An 8,448-nucleotide genomic window follows, 5' to 3' on the forward strand; every position below is an offset into this window, starting at 1 on the left:
CTTCCTTAATAGTTTCAAGTCATTCCGATTCTTTCCTCTTCACACGGACCTAACACTCAGAGACCTCACTTTCTTCTCCAGCTCACAGAGGCACTAACAAAATGACTGTTCAATATATGTGCAATAAAAAGTTTAATATCTGTGTTCACTTAGCCCAAGTTTTTATGGGACTGTTAACAGGGAAAGCATAATCTGAAGCCACAGTGTGGTTAACCTCCATTTATTTCTCTAGTTCTATGGATTCCAGTTGTGGGAATTTTAAAAGCTTGGAGGAGCCTCATTAACTTTACAAGGCCAGACCGGATTTACAGAACCAATATCTATGTGCGCGAAGCAATGCCTGTCGGTTCTGTTTTTATTGGAGGTTCTCTGCTTCCTTTCCCCCCTCTATTACAGATGTCTTTTACAAGATTACGTTTTATGTAACAAAAGCAACAGGCAATTTCCAATCAGTTGCAGAGGGCAGGGCTTCTCTTACTAGTCTCTCTGGTGTAAGGATGTGACAAATGCCCATGGAGTCTACGAGGGGCAGTTCATGCAGTTAACTATTTTACGTTTATTTTAATATTAATTACTGCATGGACCTTGCCCCTAGCATATGTTTTAGGGAGCTGATTTTTCAAACACATTTTAAGTAACCTCTCAGAGCAAGTAAACAGTTATTCCTAACTCCCGCTTATTTGATTTGGTTTATTCTATCTCTGAGTTGCAGGGATAGACAGCATTTCTTATTGTTATTCAGTTCTAAATAGTGTTGATCCAGAAGGCTCAGCCATTCAGAGGACACGATAAATGATCAGTCTGGGACTGGGTTGCAACCTCAGTCACCAGAGCAAGTCTAAATCAACATTTGATTAGCAGAAAGTGAAAACACACAAAACAAAAAAAAAGTTTAGATTGAACATGTAAAATGTATCCATATTACCCAAAATATGAAAAACCACGGTAGATACCATAACCATGTCATTAGATTTTTCTAAAGCTTGTGTAATTTATGACACCTAATTCTCTGTTCTCCCCCCTCTCTCCCTCCCTCCCTCCCTTTCTCTCTCTCTCTCTCTCTCTCTCTCTCTCTCTCTCTCTCTCTCTCTCTCTCTCCCTCTCTTCTACAAAATATACCTAGCCCCATTTCCATATTGATGGCACTTTCCTGAATTCTTCCTAGGAGCTGAGATGTTCGTGTCCTTTGCCAATGTCTAATACAAATTTTTTTCCTTCTAACAATTTTCCCTACATGTTTACTCAGATCATAAGATGCAAATACAGCATCCTATTGGTGGATCCTGTCTCCCCACTCTCCTATTAGTTAAGTTGAGTTCCTAAAACTCTTCCAGTCACCTTGCCCACAGAAATTTAAAACTGTATTGATTGATAATGTTTATTTCTTTGTTTGTGGGTTGGTGGGTTAGCTTGGTTTGAGGTTTGTTCTTCTTCTTGTTTAAGTTGTTTTGTTTTGCTTTGTTTTTTTTTTTTTTCTTCAATTTTAGAAACATGGTTTCTCTGTATATCCTTGGCTCTCATGGAACTCACAGCTGTAGTCCAGGGCAGCCTTGAACTCAGAGAGCGCCTGCCTCTGCCTCCTGAGTGCTGATATTAAAGACGAGCGCCACCACTGCCCACCTCATGTTTCTGATCTTCATATCATATTTTTCTTCTGTATAACCTAGACCTGGATTTCTCCTTTTGTTAGCAAGAAGAATCAACTTTTCCTTCAAACATGATAGGCACCTGCAATTATTTTATTTCTTCTTCCTCAAATAGAAAGATGATCTGCAAGGAGATATTTTATCAATTATATACACGATTAGCATTTTCTCCCCACCACATTTTCTCAGAATAACAAAGAACAAATGAAACGAAAAGTAGATAAGAATGCTGTGAGAATGGCTAAGATCAAAATAACTCAGGTGACAGCAAATGCTGGCGAGGATGTGGAGAAAGAGGAACATTCCTCCATTGTTGGTGGGATTGAAGACTGGTACAACCATTCTGGAAATCAGTCTGGAGGTTCCTCAGAAAATTGGACATTGAACTGCCTGAGGATCCAGCTATACCTCTCTTGGGCATATACCCAAAAGATGCCCCAACATATAAAAAAGACACGTGCTCCACTATGTTCATAGCAGCCTTATTTATAATAGCCAGAAGCTGGAAAGAACCCAGATGTCCTTCAACAGAGGAATGGATACAGAAAATGTGTTACATCCACACAATGGAATATTACTCAGCTATCAAAAACAACGAGTTTATGAAATTCATAGGCAAATGGATGGAATTGGAAAATATCATCCTGAGTGAGGAAACCCAATCACAGAAAAACACACATGGTATGCACTCATTGATAAGTGGATATTAGCCCAAATACTCAAATTACCCTAGATGCACAGAACACATGAAACTCAAGAAGGATGACCAAAATGTGAATGCTTCACTCCTTCTTTAAAAGGGGAACAAGAATACCCTCGGCAGGGAAGAGGGAGGCAAAGTTTAGAACAGAGGCTGAAGGAACACCCATTCAGAGCCTGCCCCACATGTGGCCCATACATATACAGCCACCCAATTAGATAAGATGGATGAAGCAAAGAAGTGCAGGCCGACAGGAGCCGGATGTAGATCTCTCCTGAGAGACACAGCCAGAATACAGCAAATACAGAGGCGAATGCCAGCAGCAAACCACTGAACTGAGAATAGGACCCCCGTTGAAGGAATCAGAGAAAGGACTGGAAGAGCTTGAAGGGGCTTGAGGCCCCATATGTACAACAATGCCAAGTAACCAGAGCTTCCAGGGACTAAGCCACTACCTAAAGACTATACATGGACTGACCCTGGACTCTGACCTCATAGGTAGCAATGAAGTAAGAGCACCAGTGGAAGGGGAAGCCCTGGGTCCTGCTAAGACTGAACCCCCAGTGAACGTGATTGTTGGGGGAGGGTGGTAATGAGGGGAGGATGGGGAGGGGAACACCCATATAGAAGGGGAGGGAAGGGGTTAGGGGGATGTTGGCTCGGAAACCAGGAAGAGGAATAACAATCGAAATGTAAATAAGAAATACTCAAGTTAATAAAGATAGAAAGAAAAAGAAAAAGAAGCAGAATAAAAAAAGAATGCTGTGAGAAGTGAAAATCAGTAGAAAACACACAGGAGAAAGAAAAAGATGAAAACTTTTGTTTATTTGCTTATTTATGGTACAGAGAAGTAACCAGGATGACACATAGGCTAGATAAATACGCTAACTCTCAACTGTATGCACAGCCTCTCTTCCTTTTTGTTTTTATATTTATTTTCTTTTTTTTTCTCGAGACAGGGTCTCACTAAGTGCCCCTGAAAATTCCCTATATTGCAGGCATGCCTTGAAGTTACAGTCTTTCCTCTCCTTGCACTCTGTGTACTCAGGAGTAAGTGTCTGTGCCACCAGACCCAGCCCAGATAACGTCTTTAACAAAGCTCTCATCCCTAAAGCCTTGGACCATTTTGTCAAGCACTGTTACCCAAGAACATGTCTATTTTACTATGATCGAGATCTTAAAGAAAAACTTAGAAGTATCAGGGTATAACTTCCTAAAGTGTGATGCACAAAAGAAGGATATTTGCACTTGCCAATATCATGTTCTTGCCTGAAATAAGCTATTAGACCATTATCTATTTTGCATGGATGGAGAACACGGGTTGGTACCAATGTTTCTACTTTACTGAGGTAGTAGACGTTTCCACCCCAGTGTCCGGTTGGTTTAAAAAAAAAAACCCAGAATATTTTTTTCAGTGCAAAACTGTAATATCTTATTTATTTGAACAAAAGAAAAACAACTAAATTTCTTTCTTTCTTCTTTCTTTTCTTCCCTTGTAAATTTTCTGCGTGTTTGAAATCTCTCTTGAGCAAGTCCCTGGACGGATGCTGCCACCTAGTGTTCGTAGCTGGTATTTTTCTGCATCCAGTAGAGAGAACCCAGGCATTGTTCTTTATTCCGCTGTGTGCAAGAAAGAAGACATGCTCTCTTCATCACAAGTTTCGTGACTGAAATCTCTACAACAGAAGACAAGTCCACAAAATAAAAACACAGAATCGTTTAATATAGGATATGCATAACATGTGAGCCTTCGGAGATGAACATGAAAAGGAACAATACGCATAAATAGAATGTGTTTGTGCTTACAGAAATCAATTATAAGTATAATTGAGAGGGGAAGTTCATGAATCGGTGGCAGAAAGCTGATCAGACGCATTCGCTCTGACCCTGCGTTTTTTGTCCTCCTTACTTGTCTCCAGATCCGTGGAAGACTCTGTAGGATCTTGTGACCTGCCGTAAAGTAAGGTCGGATAGGCTGATGATGCCTTCCAGGTAAGAGAAAGAAGAGCTGAGAAAGCATCTAGCTTCTGCTGTTTCCACAGCGCAAGAGCGTTTGTAGTAGCATAGCCCACATCCTGTCCAGGGAAGCCTCTTGTCTCAAGGTCAAACATTATTCTCAACCTGCTTTCACCATGTCCTGTGTGTTAAGATCATCAGATGTTTATCATTTGGGAACATTTCATGCCTAAGAAACTTGAAACTTGACTTGTTGGCTAAATTCTCCTGTAGAATTTCTAACATTGAAATCAGTTTTACCCTTTCTACCTATCAGTAAAGGTGTCCCGTTCAAAGACATGAGAAAGTGTATTAATTTGCTAATAACATAAATTGTTTTCTTGGGGTCCTTACCTGGAGCTTAATGGATATGCCCCTTGTCAATTCACTTTATATTTATTTGACCTTTTCATTTGTAAAGACTTGTTGAGAGGCAAGTATTATTCATGGGATTCTATAGCAACTGACAGCCTAGAAATGCAAGTGCAGGGCCTACGGAAATAAGAGTTTATTTATTATGTGATTCATGGCAGAAGGAGCCAAACCCCAGGTCTTGATATATAGTCTATTTCTTACCAAAAGCTGCTGGAAAGCAGTGAAATTAGTACTTTCCATACATCTGACCCACGGAGAAGTCCCAACTTATTATTTGTGTCTATCTGTTATATTTTCTCCTTGTAGAAGTGACATAAAAGTAAGTTTGCAGAAAAATGAAGCAAAAACTACATGAAAAAAGTGAAAGTAGCGTGGTTTGCTGTTATTATTATTACAATGACTATTACTGTTGGCAGCATTATTACCATGTAACACAAGCTAGACTAGAACTCAATATCCTTTCTCAGATTACAGGCCTACGCCACCACGTATAGCTCCCTTTTGTTAAAGTTTGGACTAAAGGCATTGTGTTGGTTTGAATGGGTATGGCCCCGAAGGACTCAAGTTTTCTCGGCCCCTGGGGAGTGGGACTACTAGGAAGTATGACGTTGTTGGAGGAAGCGAGTAGAGGTAGGGCTTTAAGGTCTGCTATGCTCCAGCTCTGCCCGGTGTGGAGTCCAGTCTCCTCCTGGCTGCCTGTGGTCAGGATGTAAACCCTTGGCTCCTCCAGCACCATGTCTTCCATGCATGCTGCCATGCTTCCTGCCATGATGATAAGGGACTGAACCTCTGAAACTGTGAGCCAGCCCCAAGTAAATGTTTTCTTCTCCAAGAGTTGCCTTGGTCATGGTGTCTCTTCACAGCCACAGAAACCCAAACAACTGCATTGCCACAGGAGTTTCCAGTTGTCCTGTCTTTGATCCCTGGGTCCCACATGGTAAAAAGAACAAACCTACCCAAGTTATCCTCTGACCTATGCGTGCACGCGCGCACACACACACACACACACACACACACACACACACGCACGCACACAAACATGCACACACACACATGCACACATGCACACATGCACACACACACACACACACACACACACACACACACACACACATCTTAGAAGAAATGTGTCTATTAAAAACAGATGTTAGAGGGATCGTTAAAAGCACTCAGCGCTTTGCCCAGAACCTAGGTTCAATCCCCAGCACTCACATGGTGGTTCACAACTCTTCTTAAATCCAGTTTCAGGAGATCTGACGCCCTCTTCTGACCTCCTCCTGCACTAGGTACACACATGGTGCCCATACATCATGCAGGCAAAATACTCATATGCATAAAATAAATATTTAAAATGTAAAAACAGACATTAAGAAACATCAAATGTATAAAACAAAGGACTAAAGCCTGAGGAGTGAGCCTACATGACTTTCTCTTCACTAGTATGCACAAGATGCGAGACTCTGGGAAGAAAGTGGTTGTGTTTAGATATGAGAATTTTTTTTAAAGCAAAAATCATCTGGAGTCGGTCTACTCCTTGCTGATCCACATGTGCTGGGACACAAACGGCGAGGTCAAGATGGAGAGGCATCTACATAGAGAACCTGCACTCTGGAAGACCAATGATCTTGATCTCCATCATTCTGGGAGCCAGTGCAGCAATCTCCTGTGTCCTATTAACAATGTCTGGGGCTGGAGATGACTCAGTGGTTAAGAGCACTGACTGCTCTTCCAGAGGTCCGGAGTTCAATTCCCAGCAACCACATGTGGCTCACAACCATCTGTAATGGGATCCGATGCCCTCTTCTGGTGTGTCTGAAGACAGCGACAGTGTACTTATATACATAATAATAATAATAATAATAATAATAATAATAACAACAACAACAATGTCTGGACACACAGCAGTGCCACCAGATAGCACTATGTTAACCTAGAGGTCTTTGTGGATGTGAACGTCACATTTCTTGCTAGAACTGACTGGTTTTGTGGATGCCGCAGGATTCCATACTCAGGAAGGAAAGCTGGAAGAGGGTGTCGGGGCCCTGAAACTGCTTGCTGCCAATAGTGGTGATGATGTGGCTGTCTGGCAGCAAATAGCTCTTCTCTAGGGAAGAAAGGGATGGAGCAGTGGCCATCTCTAGTTGAAAGTCCAGGGCAACAAAGCACGGCTTTTCCTTGATATCATGCATGGTTTCCTGTTTGACAGTGTTGAAGCCATAGCCCTGCTCAGTCAGGATCTTCATGAGGTAATCTGTCAGGTCCAGATGCAGGAGGACATGGGGAGAAGTATAGTCTTCATAGATGGGCACAGCAAGGATAATGCTATTTCCAGAGTCCATCGAAATGTTGGTGGTTCAAGCAGAGGCCTGGGGACTGCATGGCCTGGATGTCTATGTACGTCACTGGGGTATGGAAGGACTCAAACATGAATTGGTTCATCTTTTCCCAAGAGGCCTTGTTACTCACAGGGGTCTCAGTGAACAGCACTGGGGTGTTCCTTGGAGGCCACAGGCCACTCGCTGTAGAAGATGTAGTGCCAGATGTTCTCCATCATGGCCACCAGTTGGTGGCAATGCCCTGTTTGTAGGATTACTTCAGGGTGATTCTCTTGCTCTGGTCCTCTTCTATGTAGGAGTCCTAGCCCATGCCCACCATCACACCCTGGTGCCTTAGGGGATCTATGATGTAGGGGAAAATGGCTCCAGGAGTGTCATTGCCCATAAAGATGGCTTTGCATATGCTGGAGCCACTGTAGACATGTAGATATGGTCATCCCTGGGGAACTGATGGTGGGTGTGAACCTTAGCATAGGATCTGCAGGGACCTCTGCTCACGAGGAGACTCGGAGTCCACAGTATGCATTTCGTTCAATGTGTACATAACAAACCTCTGAATTAGAGGCCAGCCTGGTCTACAGAGTGAGTTCCAGGCTAATGAGGACCATATAGAGAAACGTTGTCTTGAATTTTTTTAAAAATTAAAATAAATAAGTATTTTAAACTGAATATATATTACTGTCTTTGTATTTAGTAGTAAGGACTGGAGAGCTCAGCCATTAAAGGCTAGGCACACAACCAAAGCTGCATTTTGTACTAAATGTGTAGAATTAAATGTGAGTTTATTTGAAAGGTACAAAGATGTTAATGTAAACACTTTACTTACTAAGGCGAAAAACTGTTCTAATAGCCTTTTTATGTTTGCAAATTGCATTTATGCTGTCTAAACAGGTAAAAGAAGCTTGTGTCCCTTTCACAAGTATCATCTATAAGAATTACTTTTCTCATTGCTTTAATTAAAAAACCTAACGAAATCAATTAATTTAACAAAGGACGGGGTTACTTTGGCTCTCGGTTTAAATAAGCAGAGTCCACCCTGGCAAGAAAGTCACGGAGAAAGAAGGAGCGCAGGTGTGTTGACACGGAAGGGTTGGTCTTCTGAGCTGCTGCAGATGCCCTTGCCTCTAGCACTAGCCCTGCCTGTTGGCATGAATTTTTAAGGGTTCCCAGTCTAGTGCCCGACATCTGCTGCGTTCTTCACCAGTGACTTTCACAGCTGAAATCTTCATCCAGATACTTCTGGGATCTTGAGATTTGGAGGTATGGAGTTAAAGCTGGGGGAACGTAGGCAGCAAAGCGCCAGCTACATTAGGGAACACCACCTACCTTGAGCATAAAGCCAAAAGGAACAAAGAACCCGTCAAGGGGAGCTTCGTTTTATGATGATCAGTTTCTG

General features: G+C 42.2%; 1 pseudogene; it reads right to left on the reverse strand.

The window, feature by feature from the left end:
- Positions 1-6,646: 6,646 nt before the first annotated feature.
- On the reverse strand, positions 6,647-7,429 carry Actb-ps5 (actin, beta, pseudogene 5; annotated as a pseudogene).
- Positions 7,430-8,448: the final 1,019 nt, after the last annotated feature.

This window comes from Rattus norvegicus, chromosome 18 (assembly GCF_021556685.1).
Source record: "Rattus norvegicus strain SHRSP/BbbUtx chromosome 18, alternate assembly SHRSP_T2T, whole genome shotgun sequence".
Taxonomy (NCBI): Eukaryota; Metazoa; Chordata; class Mammalia; order Rodentia; family Muridae; genus Rattus; species Rattus norvegicus.